At 33.6% G+C, this 16,458-nt stretch overlaps 1 pseudogene; it reads right to left on the bottom strand.

The window, feature by feature from the left end:
• Positions 1-9,734: 9,734 nt before the first annotated feature.
• Positions 9,735-16,458, bottom strand: LOC142634459 (ABC transporter C family member 8-like; annotated as a pseudogene).

The following is a 16,458-nucleotide window of genomic DNA, read 5'->3' as shown; positions in this document are numbered from 1 at the left end:
GAACTTATTGTTGAAAACTGAAAACTGAAAACTGAAAACACTGTAGCAAAATAATTTTAAAATGTGTGAATAGTACCGCGGGACCCATTTTTAATGAAAAAGTGGCTGAAAAGTGAAATTTGTGGGTCCGTGAACAGTGCACGGATGCACTGTTCACGGAAGACTGGTCAACATCTGCGGCTTGGAAAAAAAAAAAAAAAAGCTTGAAACGCAAAACGCAAAACGCAGCCTCTTTTCAGTTGAATCCAAACACATTCTGTGTGTAAATTGTTGAACAAATATTGTTGGAAATTTTTCTTTCTTTGTCGTTCTGATTTGTTCAATAGCTCCCTCTCTGTTGCTCTATTTATTTGTTTTTTATATGTGATTAAAGTTAGGGTTTTGAAAATCTCAATAACCCTTTCTTTGAAAAACTGAAAACCGACCGAAACTGAAATACACCAAAACCGTTCGGATTCCAGCCATTTCGGTCGGTTTCGGTTGAGAATTTCACAAACCGAAATATTCAGTTTCCGTTGGCCATACCCATAAAAACCGACCGAAACCGAACCGAAACACCCCTACAACAAACATTATCATTGTTGGGTGATAGAGAATGAAGTCAATTTCGGTTGCTGCAATTAATATAGTAATCCCAAAAGTGTTTTAACTTTTAAGTTCAGAAAGTAATGTTTTCTATTCAAGATGTTTGATTGATATATTGAGTCTTGTCCACCATGCTATATTTTTTTTATCGCATAGTGGTCAATACTCATTATAACAATCAAACATCTTGAATATGAAAATATCACTTTCTATGCTATTATTATTCTTTTAGTCACAAGCATCTGAATAAGGTTGGTCACTATGAGACAAGCATTTCACATCAATAAGTTGGATTTTTCCTCAGATCACCAAACTTAGCAACTTTTTTGCGTTTTGATTTTTATTTTTGATGTGTGGAACAAGATCAAAATTATGAATAAATGGTCAGAATTGTTGATTAGTACATTATGTGTAAGTGACAAAAAAAAAATGCTGTTTTAATTCCTTGTCTTTCGTTTTGTTTCTTATATGAATTAATAGTGTAACATTAAACCAAAATACAAAATGGTTCAATCATAAATGCTAAAGATAAAAAGATATATTTTGCATGACATGTGAACGTGAAGGTGAGCACGTGTGAACACGTGAAATAAAATCAAATAATTTTAAAAAAAATTGTCAGCACGTGATAACGATATAGATAGACTCACTACATAAAATGTGAAACAAATATTAATTAAGAATGAAATGAATTTAAGAAAAACAACTACAAAAAAAACAAAAAAAAAAAAAAAGAAGAGATTACGATGACACAGACTCACTTTAAGGGTGACAAAAATTCCGTAGGATTGCTCAAATATTAATTTTTTGTTCTCTTTTATCATTGTTTTCTTGATATATCAATACAAGTTCTATCTTTATGTCAAAAAAATTTATTTTTAAGATTATTTTCAATTTAAACTCCTTTTCTTTTAAATGAACTATTTAAATTCCTAATTTTTTTATTAGATTCTAAACAACTCACTTGACCATTATAATAGGAGAGACAGATAGATTTTTTTTTTCCTTTTTTTTGCAGAGATAATAGGTGAGACGCTCCATTTGATTTGATGGAAAACATTACGTAAAGATAATTTTTCATGTTTTTTAGTATTTGATAGAATTAGAAAAAATGAGTTTAAAGAAAACTATATTTAGTTAATATAAAATATATGACTTATTTTTAAAAAATTATTTTCCACTATTTTTTTTTTTTATAGAAAATAACTCTATCTCACACTAAGCTAAATAAGGAAAGTAAGAAGATTATTTTTAACTCATTTAAGGTTACTACCAATCATAGAAAAATGAGATAATTATATAGAAAATACTTTTTGGAAAATAATTCATTTTCTAGAAAACATTATTCTCAAAACAAACTTATATAATAAGAAAATTTAACTATAGTTTTAGGCAAGATTTGCTACAGTTCTAATCAATTAGATTAAGTGCAAAATGGGAAAGATTCAAATTTTAAACTTTTAGGTGAGACTTTAAAAACGCATAAATTTTAGGAATTGAGATATCTTGAATTTTTTAAACTCTCACAATATTAACAACCAAACATTCTTAATTTTAATAACTCCCAAAAATTTTAAATTCTCACTTCAAATTATTGCCAACCAAACACAACCCTTAAAGGGGAACAAATTATTGACAAACAAAACGACATGGATTGAAAGAAAATAGAAGATATTATTGGTTGGGTTATGTTGAGTGAAAACTAGTAGTGTTGGTATGAAACTCACTTTCATTTGTTTGATCTCCTTAAATGAAAGTAAAGTTGTAATAAAATAAAATAAAATAATTAATAAAAAAAAAAAAACTCACCTGACCATTATAATAGGTGAGACTGAGAAAAAAAAATTATTCCTTTTTCTTTTTCCTTTTTTGCAGAGATAATAGGTGAGATCTGATAAGGAATTTTAACTAGTTTTAGGCATGATTTGCTACAGTTCTAATCAATTAGATTAAGTGCAAAATGGGGGAGGAGATTCAAATTCTTAACTTTTAGGTGAGACTTTAAAAATGCATAAATTTTAGGAATTTAAATATCTCAAATTTTTTAAACTCTCACAATATTAATCAACCAAATATTCTTAATTTTAATAATTCCCAAAAATTTTAAATTCTCACATCAAATTCTTGCCAACCAAACACAACCCTTAAAGGGAATAAAATAGAAACAAAATTTTTTTTTAAAAAAATGATGCTTTAAAACAACATACATAAGTTAGATAATAGAAATATAAAGGGACATTTTAAGTTAATCTTTAACCCAAAAAACAGAAAAGATTATTCAAATTAAAGTGTTTTTGTTGGATAGTTATAATTAACAGTGATTATGAAGCTTAAGCATAATAATAACTCAAAATTAAATTTTAGATGAACCCCTATTAAGATAGATTTTGTGAATCTTCTTGTGATTGACACGAGCAAATTCGAAGATTTTATCTATAAAAGGAACATGTCAACCAATTAATCACATTATTTTGCAAACAGTTTAGCAAAATACGGCATCAATTAGAACAAAAAGCTAGTTCAAACATCAAAGAAAAGGGTAATTCTACAATACCCAAAAAATATAGGAGGTACATGCTCATTAGTAAGTAATCTGCTATATCAAGTTACTAAAACATCGCATTTAACGATTCTATTCTTACATTGTATAATTCTAACATCACATGTGACTGTTCTTTTGCTACATTTAGTGGTTTACTTATTCTTTCTCACATTCGACAGTTCCATCCTCACATTGTGTAGTACCAATATCACATATGACTATTCTTTTGTAACATTTGGTGGTTTTTTTTTTTCTCACATTTAACAGTTTCATTCTCACATTGTGCAGTTCCAACATCACATTTGACAAACTTTTGTCACATTTGGTAGTTCCATTATTTCTTTCTCACATTTGATGGTTCTATTATCACATTCAACAGTATCAACATCACATTTGACAGTATTTTTGTCACATTCGATGGTTTTTTTATTTATTTTTTTCACGTTTGATAGTTTCATCCTTATATTGTGCAGTTCCAACATCACATATGACTATTCTTTTGTTGCATTTGGTGGTTCCCTTTTTTTCTCACATTTGATGATTCCATTGTCACATTCAGCAGTACCAACATAACATTTTACAGTACTTTGTCACATTTGATGGTTTCATCCACACATTGTACAATACCAACATCAGATGTGATTGTACTCTTGTCACATTCGGTAGTTCCTTTACTTTTTTTCTCACATTTGATAATTCTATTGTTACATTAGGAAATATCAACATCACATCTAACTGTATTTTTGTCACATTAGGTAGTGCTCTATTTTTTTTTCACATTTGAAAGTTCTACTGTCATATTGGGCGGTACCAACATCACTTCTAATCGTACTTTTGTCACATTCAATGTGCCCTTTTTCTTTCCTCATATTTGACAGTTTCACTGTCACATTAGGCAGTACAAACGTCACTTCTAACCATATTTTTGTCACATCCATTGATTCCCTTATTTTTCACTCACATTTGACAATTCTAACATCATATCAAGCAATACTAACATTACATTTGACAATATTTTTGTCACATTCAGTGGTTCCCTTATTTTGTTTACTCACATTTGATAATTCCATTGTCACATTCGCCTAATTTGTTTTCTCACATTTGACAGTTTCATGGTCACATTGAGCAATACCAACATTACATATAATCGAACTTTTGACATATTTGGTGGTTCCATTATTTTTTATTCACATTTGACAGTTCTATGACCACATTAAGTGGTACCAAACCGTACTTGTCACATTCAGTAATTCTTTTTTTATTCTCATATTTGACAATTTCATTATTCCATTAAGTAGTACCAATATCATATATGACCTAATTTTTCTCACATTTGACAATCCCTTTTTTCACATTTAATGATTCCATCGTCAAATTAGGCAGTATCAACATCACAATTGACTGCACTTTAGTCACATTTAATGGTTCCTTTTTTTTATCACAAAAAGTCTAATACAAAAATAGCCCATGCCTGTTGCCATATGAATGGCAATTGCATGTGTAGAGCATATAGCATTCCTAGTCTTTTAAAAATAGGTATTCAGGTTGTTTTGTTTTTGGCTCTACTCCTTCGGTTTTTTGTGATGTATTAACTCATGATCAAGTTTTTTATATAAAAAAAAAAAAATACAAACGGCTTTCCAAACCATATAATGCATTAGCTGCTAGAAGACTGGAATTATTAGCTCTCATTGTGGACTTTAATAAAATTAAACACAAAATATAGATACAAATTGACTAACATAACAAGCCAAAAAGACCCCAAGACACACTGGGAATTCCAACTAAAATAGTACACAACTGTGTTAGCAAACCACTCAACTAAGAAACGCAATTGAGTGTGAGTTCCAGTTAGCTCAGTTGATAAAATCTCTAATAGTTGTATAAGAGATCTAGAGTTCAATCTCCGCCTACACCAAAAACTGATTGGTATCTTGATCTGATAATAAAGAACTATTATCAGAAGCGGATGTCATATAAGTTGAAACTCTCTAAAAAAAAAACACACACACACACACAACTGAGTATAACAAACCAAACTTTATTGATGTACAGGTTCATTCTCATGAGGGAAGTGTCTTCTAGTAATATCTACCAATCCCCCATATCACATCTCAAATGCTCTATAACATCTGAAATTGAATCCCTTCGCGATTCATGTAGGAAGAACAGCGTACACTGTTTATAGGCGAAGATTGGAACATGTTGATTGGAATATAGTATTATAAAAGATATCGCAAAATGCAAACTTTTTTTTTTTTTTTTTATCTGTGGTTAGAAATTTACCTAATCTGCCCCACTGGCCCTGGCTACCACTCGGGAGCCCCATCATCCCAAAACCTTATGGCTTGAGAGTACACCACCCCACCTAGCTAACAGGCGGGTGTTTTTTATTTTTTATTTTTTAACCTTATAATGTAGAGAAACTATATTTTTTTTGTTTTTTATATCAAATTTTATTTTTTTAGAATTAATATTGCTCAATCTTGCTTTTTTAACTTGCCCTCGTACTAAAATTTTGGCTCCATCACTATTAGCAACATTTTGAAAGTTGTGACTCTTCAATGGTGACCTTTTCATGGTGTCTCTTCATTGTTTATTAACATGTTCCATATTCAGTTTTTTTTTTTATCATACATGCATGCATTGTGTTGGGAATATACACGAATTCTCCAATCCGTGATATGCAAAAATAGAGAAAATATATTTTAAAGAAAACAATCACACACAACCATATTCACGTGAATTAGCAATTTGTCTATGTCTATAGAGTTAAAGTGTATTCACAATTCACGGAAGAAAAAATACAAGATGAGGCAATACAATTTTTTCTCTCTCAACAAGGCAACAAACCTTAATTTGAAATGACAGTATTTATATCTTACACAGAAGATCCACAATGGGCTAAAAAATGAACCAAAAAATTTCTTTTTAGCCTCTGCTCCATAAGCTAAACCTCAAAAAATCTCTCATTAAAATCATAACATTTTTATATTGGGTTGAGTCATAATCTAGATCAAACACAATTAGACTCCACAAAGCCCAACACCTTAAAATTCTGGAATTCTCCCAAATTGTTGGATGTAGAATTTAGGTTTTGTTGAATCCTAGAGAACTAGTGAGGATTTAATTAAGGCAAAAACACCATTTTGGTCTCTACATTTAGGGGTCATAATCAACTTAGTCCCTACATTTTGATAACAATTAATTTGGTCCCTCCTATTTTCAACTCGCACTCAATTTAGTCTTTACCATTAACTCACTAACAGAAAATACTTACACGGCAAACGATTTGTACAGTTGGCATGCCTAATATTAAAATATTAAATTAGATGTAGATATATCTAAATTTGAGCGGTCAATATGGCCACATCAGCGCTTAAGTGGGAAAAAAAATACCACATCAGCTTTTAATAACATTTTTTTTTGGTACCAATTTTTTTCCATTTCTCTATTTTTTTTTTCTTTTTCTTTTAGAAACCCACGGCCTCACAAAAACTAAAAAACACATATGAATCTTCTTTTTTTTGTACCAAATTGACTACTACCAAAATATAGGGGCCAAATTGATTGTAGCTCTAAAATGTTAAGGACTAATATAGTGTTTTTGCGTTTAATTAATTAAAAATAAATGAAGTAGGATGGAAAAGATACAAAACCAATAAAAGAAGGCAAGCATAAAAACATATTATATAGATAAATATTGTCTTAAAGATAAAGAGCATGTTCATAAAAATAAAAATAAATTTTTTTTTTTTTTTTAGAAACAAACACACACAAGGGAGAGGGAAAGAGGTTCTAATATAAAGGCACACCACAACTCCACTCAAAAATCATGGTAACATTTAAAGAAAAGTGGGGTAAGTTATACTACACACAACATACTCTCTTAAGTAACGTGAGACAATTACTTTTTTTTTTTTTTTCCTTGAATTTCCTAACCTATGTTGCTCTTGATTTTTTATGGGAAGTAATGTTCAGAATCTTTGTAGTACATGTACATGAGTAAATGACAATAAATGTTAATGTCTAACCTTTTTTGTTGCTGAGAATCATGTGCTTCTCTATTCTTTCGTGTCTTATATGAATGAAAAGTATAATGCTCCCGCGTGGTGGAAACTAAAATAATGTAAGATAAAGAATTATTTGGTCTGACATGTGACTATCTGTCATCTGAGCAAGTGAAATGAAAATAAATAATTTATATATATTAAAAAAAAACTGTAAGTACGTGATAATGATATAGATACTAACTACGTGGAAGAATACTGGCTGCAAAAAATGTGACACGGATATTAATTAAAAATCCAAAGAATTTATTGAAAAACAAAAAGAGAGAGAGCGATGACATACATCATACATGGACTCTCCTGAAAGAGACAGAAAAGCCATTATTGCATGATTTGCGCCGGTCTGGCTGCTACTTACCAAAAAAAACATGAAAATGAATAATAGGATTAGCAATATTTTCACAATATTCTTATAATAAATATATATGAAATAGTATATTGTTATTAGTTATTATTGATAGGTAAAAAATTAATTTAAATATTATGAACTATCACTTCTCTAGATTAATTTAATGATTAAATTTTATTATTTTTCAAATGCTTAAGTTTAGGGGCAATTGATTAGTGAAAAATTCAATTATTAAATTAAGCTTTTGTGACAACCAATAATAATGTATCAGCTTAAGAATATAAATTAAATAAAAGTGTAATTGTAGAATTAAAAAATAAATAAAATCTTATCAAAAATAAATAAATAAAAGACTAAAATATTATTTTCATCTTTAAATTACCACAAAAATTTATTTTTTGTCCATAAACTTTCAAAAGTTTTATTTTTATACCTCGTCTTTGCAAAAAGTTTTGATTTTCATCCCTTTATCTATTTTTGTTAGTTTATGTTTTATGTGGACTAATGGAATGCTGATGTGTCACCTGACTTGGACTACAAAGCGGCGATGTAGTTCAACTTCAGCCTCCTTCGCCGACGTCGAGGAGATGAAATAAGGTTCAGAACCCCGGCGTCGTGAAGTTGAAGTTGATGTTGAAATCAAAGCCTACTGAGTAACATAAACCCAATGAAAAAAGACTGCCATAAATCCATGACAGTAAAAAGAAATTAAGATCCTAAATCGTTAACTGGCATATTCCTAGCACTAAATAGAACCAAACCATTCATGGAATAACACATGAATCCTTTGGACAACGACAAACAAAATTATCTCCAAACCCATATAAGCTATTTACTGCAGCAACCACAAATGGTCCCAACTATTCAATTCCAAATACAAAGGAAATTCATAGTAAAGTATGAACAAAAAATTAATAACAACCCAGAATTGTCCCTTTCACACTACTGACAACCCAGAATTGAGAACTGAATTTGAAAGAACAGGACAAAGTTTTGATCGACCCTTTGTAAATGACAGAGAAACAAAGAACATATGAACCTCGACACAGCGGAGCTTCACGGTGTAGACTAACAGCCGATTGGGGTCGCTGGTTTGATTTGGACAGGAACTATTCCAACGATTGGGTTTTCATGGTTTATGGATTTTGGCTTATCAGGAGATTTTGGTCTGAGGGGCAATTTTGAGCTTTTAAAAATGGTTCCAACGTGTCACTATAATTATTTGCCACGTGTCCATATGTATATATTTTTTTTAAATAATATAGTTCAAGTCCGGTACCACATCAATGCTTCGTTAAGCCGCATAAGATATAAACTAACAAAAATAAATGGAGGAATGAAAATCATAACGTTTTGCAAAGTTTAGGTACAAGAATAGAACTTTTGAAAATTCAAGGATTAAAAACAAACTGTAGTTATAGTTTAGGGAGGAAAATAATATTTTACTATGAATAAAATTTTCCGCTTGTGTCTTCATCCTTATTCTATTTCTTTTACCCGTAGCTTTCTTCTTAGTTTTTTAGTTCCTTTTTCGTCTTTTAGTTTGGTCTTTGTCCTTTACTCCCATAATTGGTATCAGAGCCTTGCGCCTTGCACCTTGCAACACATAACTGCTATTGCCTTGCAATCAGTTTCACTCTCTTTTGATTAGTATACTTTGATTATTGTCCTGATTAGTATGCTCTGTGATTTACAGTTGCCACAATAAGTAGATCATCTGTATTTATCACATCAGAACACTAGATTTAATAATCAAGTAGAACACTAAGGGGTTATTCTCAAAGTGTCAAAGAACCTATTTTCCTGAGTCATCTTGTGAACGTGAGCCTAAAAGTGGCGTTTTAGTCCTGTCAGACCTTAGGAAAATAGTTCTTCATTTCAGAAACTATCATGGCTAGTTCATCATCCTCGGCAGTTACAGATACCATTACAATTACGTGTGATTTTTCCCTTCGTAAATCCACTGCAAATAGACTAGACTAGACTACTTGTATGAAATATCCCATGTTCCTGAAAATAGTAAAATTTCTATTACTGATTTTCCTATTGTAAATCCTTATACTGTCTTTGATAAGCCTCAAAATACCTTCAAAAAATCCATAAAAAAGTTTTTAGGTCCTTCTCATTTTTCTAGTGTAAAAGAATATGTCCAAGCTTCTAAGTTTGACCAGTTCAACATTCCAACTAGTGAAAAAGAAAATTTTATCACTCTTACCCTTCCCAGAAAGTTTGTGATTACATGGCAAAAATAAGGTTACACTCACCTCCATTTTGGTGCAGTAAGGCTTACACTCACTTTTCATGGTAGAAAATGACTCTCTATAGCTTCTAGAATTTCTCTTCTTGATTCTAGATTTTTGAAATACCATAATGCAGTTATAGGAACTGTCCAAACCACCCTCAATGCGAGAACAGTCTTTGTCACCATTTTCCCCAATTTCAACATGTCTCTCAAAGACCCTCACCTTTGTGATGCTCTTAAAATCCAAGTCCAGATCACAAGAGCTTCCCAAGTGCATGATACTTTTGCAGCCACACTCCATTATCAGCTTGCCTACAGACTCCAAAACCATGCATTTGACATAGCTATACCAGAAATAGCCCAGTCTAATGATGCTCTTTTAATCCAAGTTGACCCAAGCATGACGCCTATGTGCACATTTGTTCCACGACAGTTGAACAAAGAGCAGATGACAAAACTCTTTCCAGAATCATGGATCACAAAATATGAGACTCTTCATCAGGCAGCCCAGCCAATCCAATCCAACACTCCTTTCTTCATCAAAAACCAAAATGGTGACATTGAAGTTAGGTTTATGGCAGCCACACCAGGAAAAGAAGAAGTGACAGTCTTCTTCACTCACTATTGGCGTTGGCGTTGCCCAGCACTCCAATTTTCACCTTCATCACTCACTGTTGAATCTATCACTATCAATAACAGTAGGAACTCTACCGAGGCAGAAGAGTTGGCGTTGCCCAGCACTCCAATTTTCACCTTCATCACTCACTGTTGAATCTATCAAAGTTAATGAGCAATATTATCCATATTGCTTTAATACCACTCTATAGAAATTGACATGTTTCATTCTTCTAGTTAGTTCTAAAAAAGAATCATAAACTGACCTGAAGAGTCCAGCAGATTAGGTAGGCTGCTGATTGTTGCCTTAAGCTGACACTTCTCAAGAGCCTATAAATGAAAATGTGAGTTGGGATACTCCAAACTTTCCAAGAAAAGAAGACAAAATATTACAAAATAATTTGTTCAAGATGAGAATCAGCAGGCTTACCTTCCATATATCTTCATCAGAGTAAAGACCTAGAGGATCCAAGTTAGTCCGCACACTACCCTTGAAAAGAGTTGGCTCTTGAGGGATGATGCTGAGTTTCATCCTTAAATCCTTCAAACCAATGGAGCATATGTCAAGCCCATCTACAAGAATTTTCCCGCTTGCAGGCTCTACTAAACGAAATAAAGCACTAATAAGTTTAGTTTTTCCACTTCCTGTTCTTCCCACAACTCCGACTCTAGCCCCTTCTCTGAAAGTGCAGGTGATATCCTTGAGAACTAATGGAGAATTTGGACGATATCTTATCTGAAACCCAACAAAAATAATAATTGGAGTCAATTTGATCAATTCGAAGTTGAAATGATTGAGGTAGCGATGTGAAGAACACTAAGAAACTTAAGTAGATAAAGCTAAATGGGGGTATGTATGACATGCTTCCTTACCTTCAAAGCTTGCAACTCTATCCTACCCTTTGAAGGCCATGAAGACGGTGGCCTCATGTTCTCCACAATAGCAGGAGGCTCTGATGGTATGTGCATGAATTGATTGATCCGTTCAACTGAGATGATTAGTTTGATAAGCTGCTATACCATCGAGTCAGAAAAATTTGGGTTCCTGTTAGGGATAGAGCATAAGAGAGAGAGAGTCCCACAAGTCCTGCGGACCACCGAAGAAAGGAGGAACTATGAGTAATATTTTTTGACAGTCTGAAACTCCTTGCTACAAGAAATGGACAGTTCTAATGAAGTTATGTTACCTGGAGCTATAAAACCCTTGGGAAGCAACACAAGAAGGAAAGCTGCAGTGAAGAGGGTCAAATTCTGAAGTACTTCTATTCTTAAAACTAACCACTCCATGGCTGCATTTGAATAGAAGAAAAGCCAAGCATCAGAATCAATGAGCTTTAGATAGTTCTCAAAAAACTTGTCCGCCATGTTAAAAGCTCTAATTGTGACCACTCCAAGTGAAGTCTCAGCTGCATAATTCATAACCGGTGCTTTTGTCGTTCCATTTATCCTTATTAGTTCCCTCGCAGAGGGTTGATAATACCCCTTTGAGCAAAAGCAAAAGAGAGAGCTTTGTCAGTCCGTTATTGATGAAAGAGGTCAAAAAAATCAAGACTAGATATGAATCATTAGATCTACCTGAACATATTTTGCAGCTACCATAGCAAGAATGGCTACAATAAGAACATCCCATGTGACAGAAGCCATAATTCCTATTGTAGTCAGAAGTTCAATACTTGCTGCCACTACAAATATTGTGGAGAAAGGTACGTCGCAATCCAAAATACTCAAATCTGATGAAGCCTGCAAGAGAAACAATAAGATGAATGTACAAATTTAGTACAGGCTCTGATTATAAAATACCCTTTAAGATACATAATACAGTATAGATTTTTTATTTTTTATTTGTGGTCGAGAAATAAATAATCTTACTCGAGTCAAAATCCGGCCAACAGGGGTTGAGTCAAAGAATAACATGGGAGCTTTAAAGACAGCATTGGTAAACCCGGAGAAAAAGGCTCTGGAAGCTTTCAATCCAAGATAGGCTGCAAGGAAAGACCTTACATATACAAAGAGAGCACTGAGTGTTGAAATTGCAGTGTAGACTCCAATCAAAATGACACTAGTGATTTTCGGAATTTGAATGCCCAGAGCTAGCCAATATGTTGCAGCGGCCTGAAGACCAACAAAACCAGCCTGAGTTACTATGCCATAGAAAAAAAGAAGCAATCCCTTTGAGTCAATAATATTATCCCAGAAAGGCTTCCATCCGACATCATTAATCTCTGTTTCTTCTTCTTCTGTTAGTTGTACTCCTGGTAGATCCTTCACAGCAATCTCACCCTCACTGTTTTCCTTAGTGAGGTTAGACCCTTGAGACACCTCTGGCTGAACCGTATCTAACTTCTGAGATTCTTCTTTAGTTTCGTTATTGCATCTCTATCAGCATTCACAAGCTGTTCAAATGCTGTCCCATCTGTCAAGAGCTCCTCATAGCTTCCAGATTGAGTAATTTGACCACCATTCATAACCTGGAAAGTTAAGAAACAGAATACTATTAGATATGGGTAACAAAAATTTATGCATACAAAATTTAAAATTAAGCTTAACTTTTAGAACGTGGTGAAAATTTGCCAAAATTTTATCAACTTCTGAGAGGAACTCCACTTGGTGAGTCACTAGAATGACCGTTTGGTTTTCAAGAGCAGCCATGACACAATCCTGCAATTTCACATTTTTTTACTTGGTTAAAAAACTACATCAAAGATGAGGATTCTTTCTTGATCCTAGATTTCACATTCATGAAAAAACTTGAAGCAAGTTTCTCTTACATTAAATAAAATTGCAGCTGTATGAGCATCTACTGCACTGAATGGATCCTCAAGGAGATAGATATCAGCATCGTTATAGACAGCTCAAGCTAGCTAGTTGAATCCTTTGTTTCTGCCCTCCACTCATGTTAAGCCCTCTCTGACCTATTTCTGTGATATCACCATGGTTGAAATTATTGATGTCCTTGTCCAAAGCACATGCTTTTATGGCCTTCTCATATTTAGTCTTGTCCATAGGCTTTCTATATAATATGTTATCACAAATAGTCCCACCTTGGATCCAAGAAGTTTGAGAAACATAGGCAATGGATCCAAATGCATTAACCTGTTAGTGAGCAATAAAGACCAAAATCAGTGACAAAAAATTCAGTTGCAAAATTATAAGCAATCAGTCTGTTTTTACTCACTGTTCCAGAAATTTTTGGTATCTCCCCTAGTACAGCATAGAGAAGTGATGATTTCCCAGCCCCAACTGGACCACAAACAGCAACTTTCTGCCCACATCTTATTTCCAAGTTCACATCTCTTAGAGTTGGAATCATTATTTCAGGATCCCAACTGAAATTGCCTGATTGTATTTTTACACTCTTATCCAACTTCTGAAAGGGCATTCTAAATAATTCATCATTTTTCAGCTCATCATCAAGCAGAAAAGCATTGAGACGATTGAAAGATACCTTCACTTGGACCAAAGAAGAAAGAGCTTCTGGTATCATTCTCACAGGATCTCCCATAGTCCTCAATGATGCAATAACTGTGAAGATGGTGCTAGCATTTAGAGGGGCACTTCCAAAAATAATACATCCCAAGAAGACCACTGAAGAAATTATGGTTGGAGACATCCAATACAACAATGTGCCATAAGCCTTTGCAAACTGAGTTTCAGCCAACCATTTGAACTCATTTTTGCGCAGGGATTCAATCAAATTCTTAAATTTGTCTTCCCATGATTGCAACTTTTTGATCTTCATACTGTTTAGGATCTCGGAAGTGGATCTCAATCTTTCATCTTGGGCAATCATAAACTGAGTTTGACACTTCTGTAGCATATTTGCGTAAGGCACATTAAGGAGTCCACACATGAGAAGAGGAACTAGACCTATAAGTGCACCAAGACCCACAACCCATAAAAGAATGCCAATGGCTAGGAAAAGTTGCAGTACAAAGCTCCATGATGAATGGAACCACCTTGGAAATTCACCCATTCTATAAGCATCAACTGCAATATAATTCACTATCTCCCCAGTTGAGTGCCTTCTCCTTCCTAAACTAGAAAGCTTTAACTGCTTTTGGTAGACTGCCACCATTAAGGCTGATCTCATTCTCATTCCTGACCTCCTTGAATCAAAGAACCAGTGCCTTTGAGACACACTCAACTAACTTGGTAACAACTAGACACCCCACAATAGAGAGACCTTCATCCAGGTTCCTCTCATTGCCATTTGCATAATTTACAAAAGCATAGAGTATTAGAGGAGAAACTACTACAGCAATTGTCCTAAGAAATGCACAAATGCCAATGAATATATTCTCTTTCAGGTAAACTTTTGCAATGGCCTGAAGAACCAAGTTCCCGGTGTTGTTCGAGTTTGTTTCCCTTAAAAGAGAATCCCATGCATGAGCAAACTTTTTGTAGGCAAATTTGGTTTCATCTTCGGGAACTTAGGGGGGGATGTCTTCAAGAGCCAATCTTTTTGAGTAGCCCAAGCTAAGTAAACTATTAATCCAAGAAAATGTCAATTTTCCAAGAAAACTAGCCTGGTCTAATTCTATTTGCCTTTTTTCAGCCTTTTTGGCTAATAGAGGTTCAGATAGATTGTTTTCTAGATTATGTTGAGAAACAAAGTGAATTAGGTTCCTAAGGGCACAGAGGAAAAGTAGAAAGTTAATAGACCAAGGTACTATGTCCGAAATTTCAATGCTATGTGTTCTTAGTAGATTTTGGACATTCAGAATTGAAATCAATACAAAAGAGATGGCCCACCAAAAAGAGTTTAGAAGACTGATCCATTTGGACAGTTGAGAAAGCAGGGAAACTGTAAAAGAGATCCAAACCATTGCTCTAACAAAGTAAACCAACCAGCTCATATGATTGAATTCGTCATTTTTGGCCATTAGATTCCATAAACCCACACTAAAATAACCAATGCTACAAAGAGCACAACACAGTGAAACTACCACCAAGACCCAATCTTTTCTGCTACTTCTTGTAGAACATTTTCCTATGATAGCTATGATCAAAAATAGGTAGAAAGCACATAGGAAGAATAGGTTTACACCATCTACAATTGTTCTTTGAAGGCAGTAAGAACCCAAATAAAGTTCTTCACAAATCCATGAGATGCCCCCTGCATATACATCAAAAGAGAAACCGTAAGAACAGCAAAGATTCATGCTAGAAACACAGGAAAGTCGGAAAAATCAAAACAAATAAAATAGTGATGCAAAAGTAAAAGCTAATGAGTTTTTCAAGAACACATTAACTGCAATTCATTGAGCAAGAGAGAACAGACAATTGAAAAAAAAAAAATTTAAGCAATAGAACAAACAACTGAAGAAAAAAATTTAAAAGAATATTCAAAATGGTAACTCATTTATTGCTTGAAAAATTACTGTACATGCCATAATAGGCAACCATTTTTTTTTTTTTTACAGACAAGCAAGTCCAGTCCTCTTCGTCTTTCTAATTATTCCCTCAGGTGTATGTAGTCCCCTCATCCCACATGCACCAGGTTATTACAAGGACGAATCCCATAGAGGTAGCCCTAAGATGCTAGTATGACGTTTCGAACCCAAGATCTCATAGATATCATGAGACCTTAGGTACTACTAGCAGTTGGCATCAATCTGAAATGTCTTACAGCAAACAACATAAATTCTTTACTTTATGTAGAAGAATAAAATCTATAACCCAACTTTTCCATCTTTTATAAAGAAAAAAAAAACTTCTATAACCCAACTCACTGCAACACATGCTTACTTAATGGTTATTAAGGGGAAAGGAAACAAAAAAAAAATCACACAGAGAAGGAAGATTGCATGTACCAAGTGAGCTCCTCAAGGAAATCATTGCTGGAGAACTTTTATGGTTCACTTGGCACCTCTAGTAGCGCACCAGCCTACTTATTATGTATGAAGTCAAGAATAAGAAGTGCCCCCACATAGCTTCCTCGTAGCATATTCCCTTCTAACTAATGCTGTCAGAATCATCAAAGCTCAACCAGTCACTCCCTTGTCATCATTTTTTTTTCATGTTTGGCACATTTATTTCTTTGTCTGATTGTGTG

This window comes from Castanea sativa, chromosome 5 (assembly GCF_040712315.1).
Source record: "Castanea sativa cultivar Marrone di Chiusa Pesio chromosome 5, ASM4071231v1".
NCBI lineage: Eukaryota > Viridiplantae > Streptophyta > Magnoliopsida > Fagales > Fagaceae > Castanea > Castanea sativa.
Note: the sequence above shows the minus strand (reverse complement) of the source record. Positions and strands in the feature narration are given on the sequence as shown.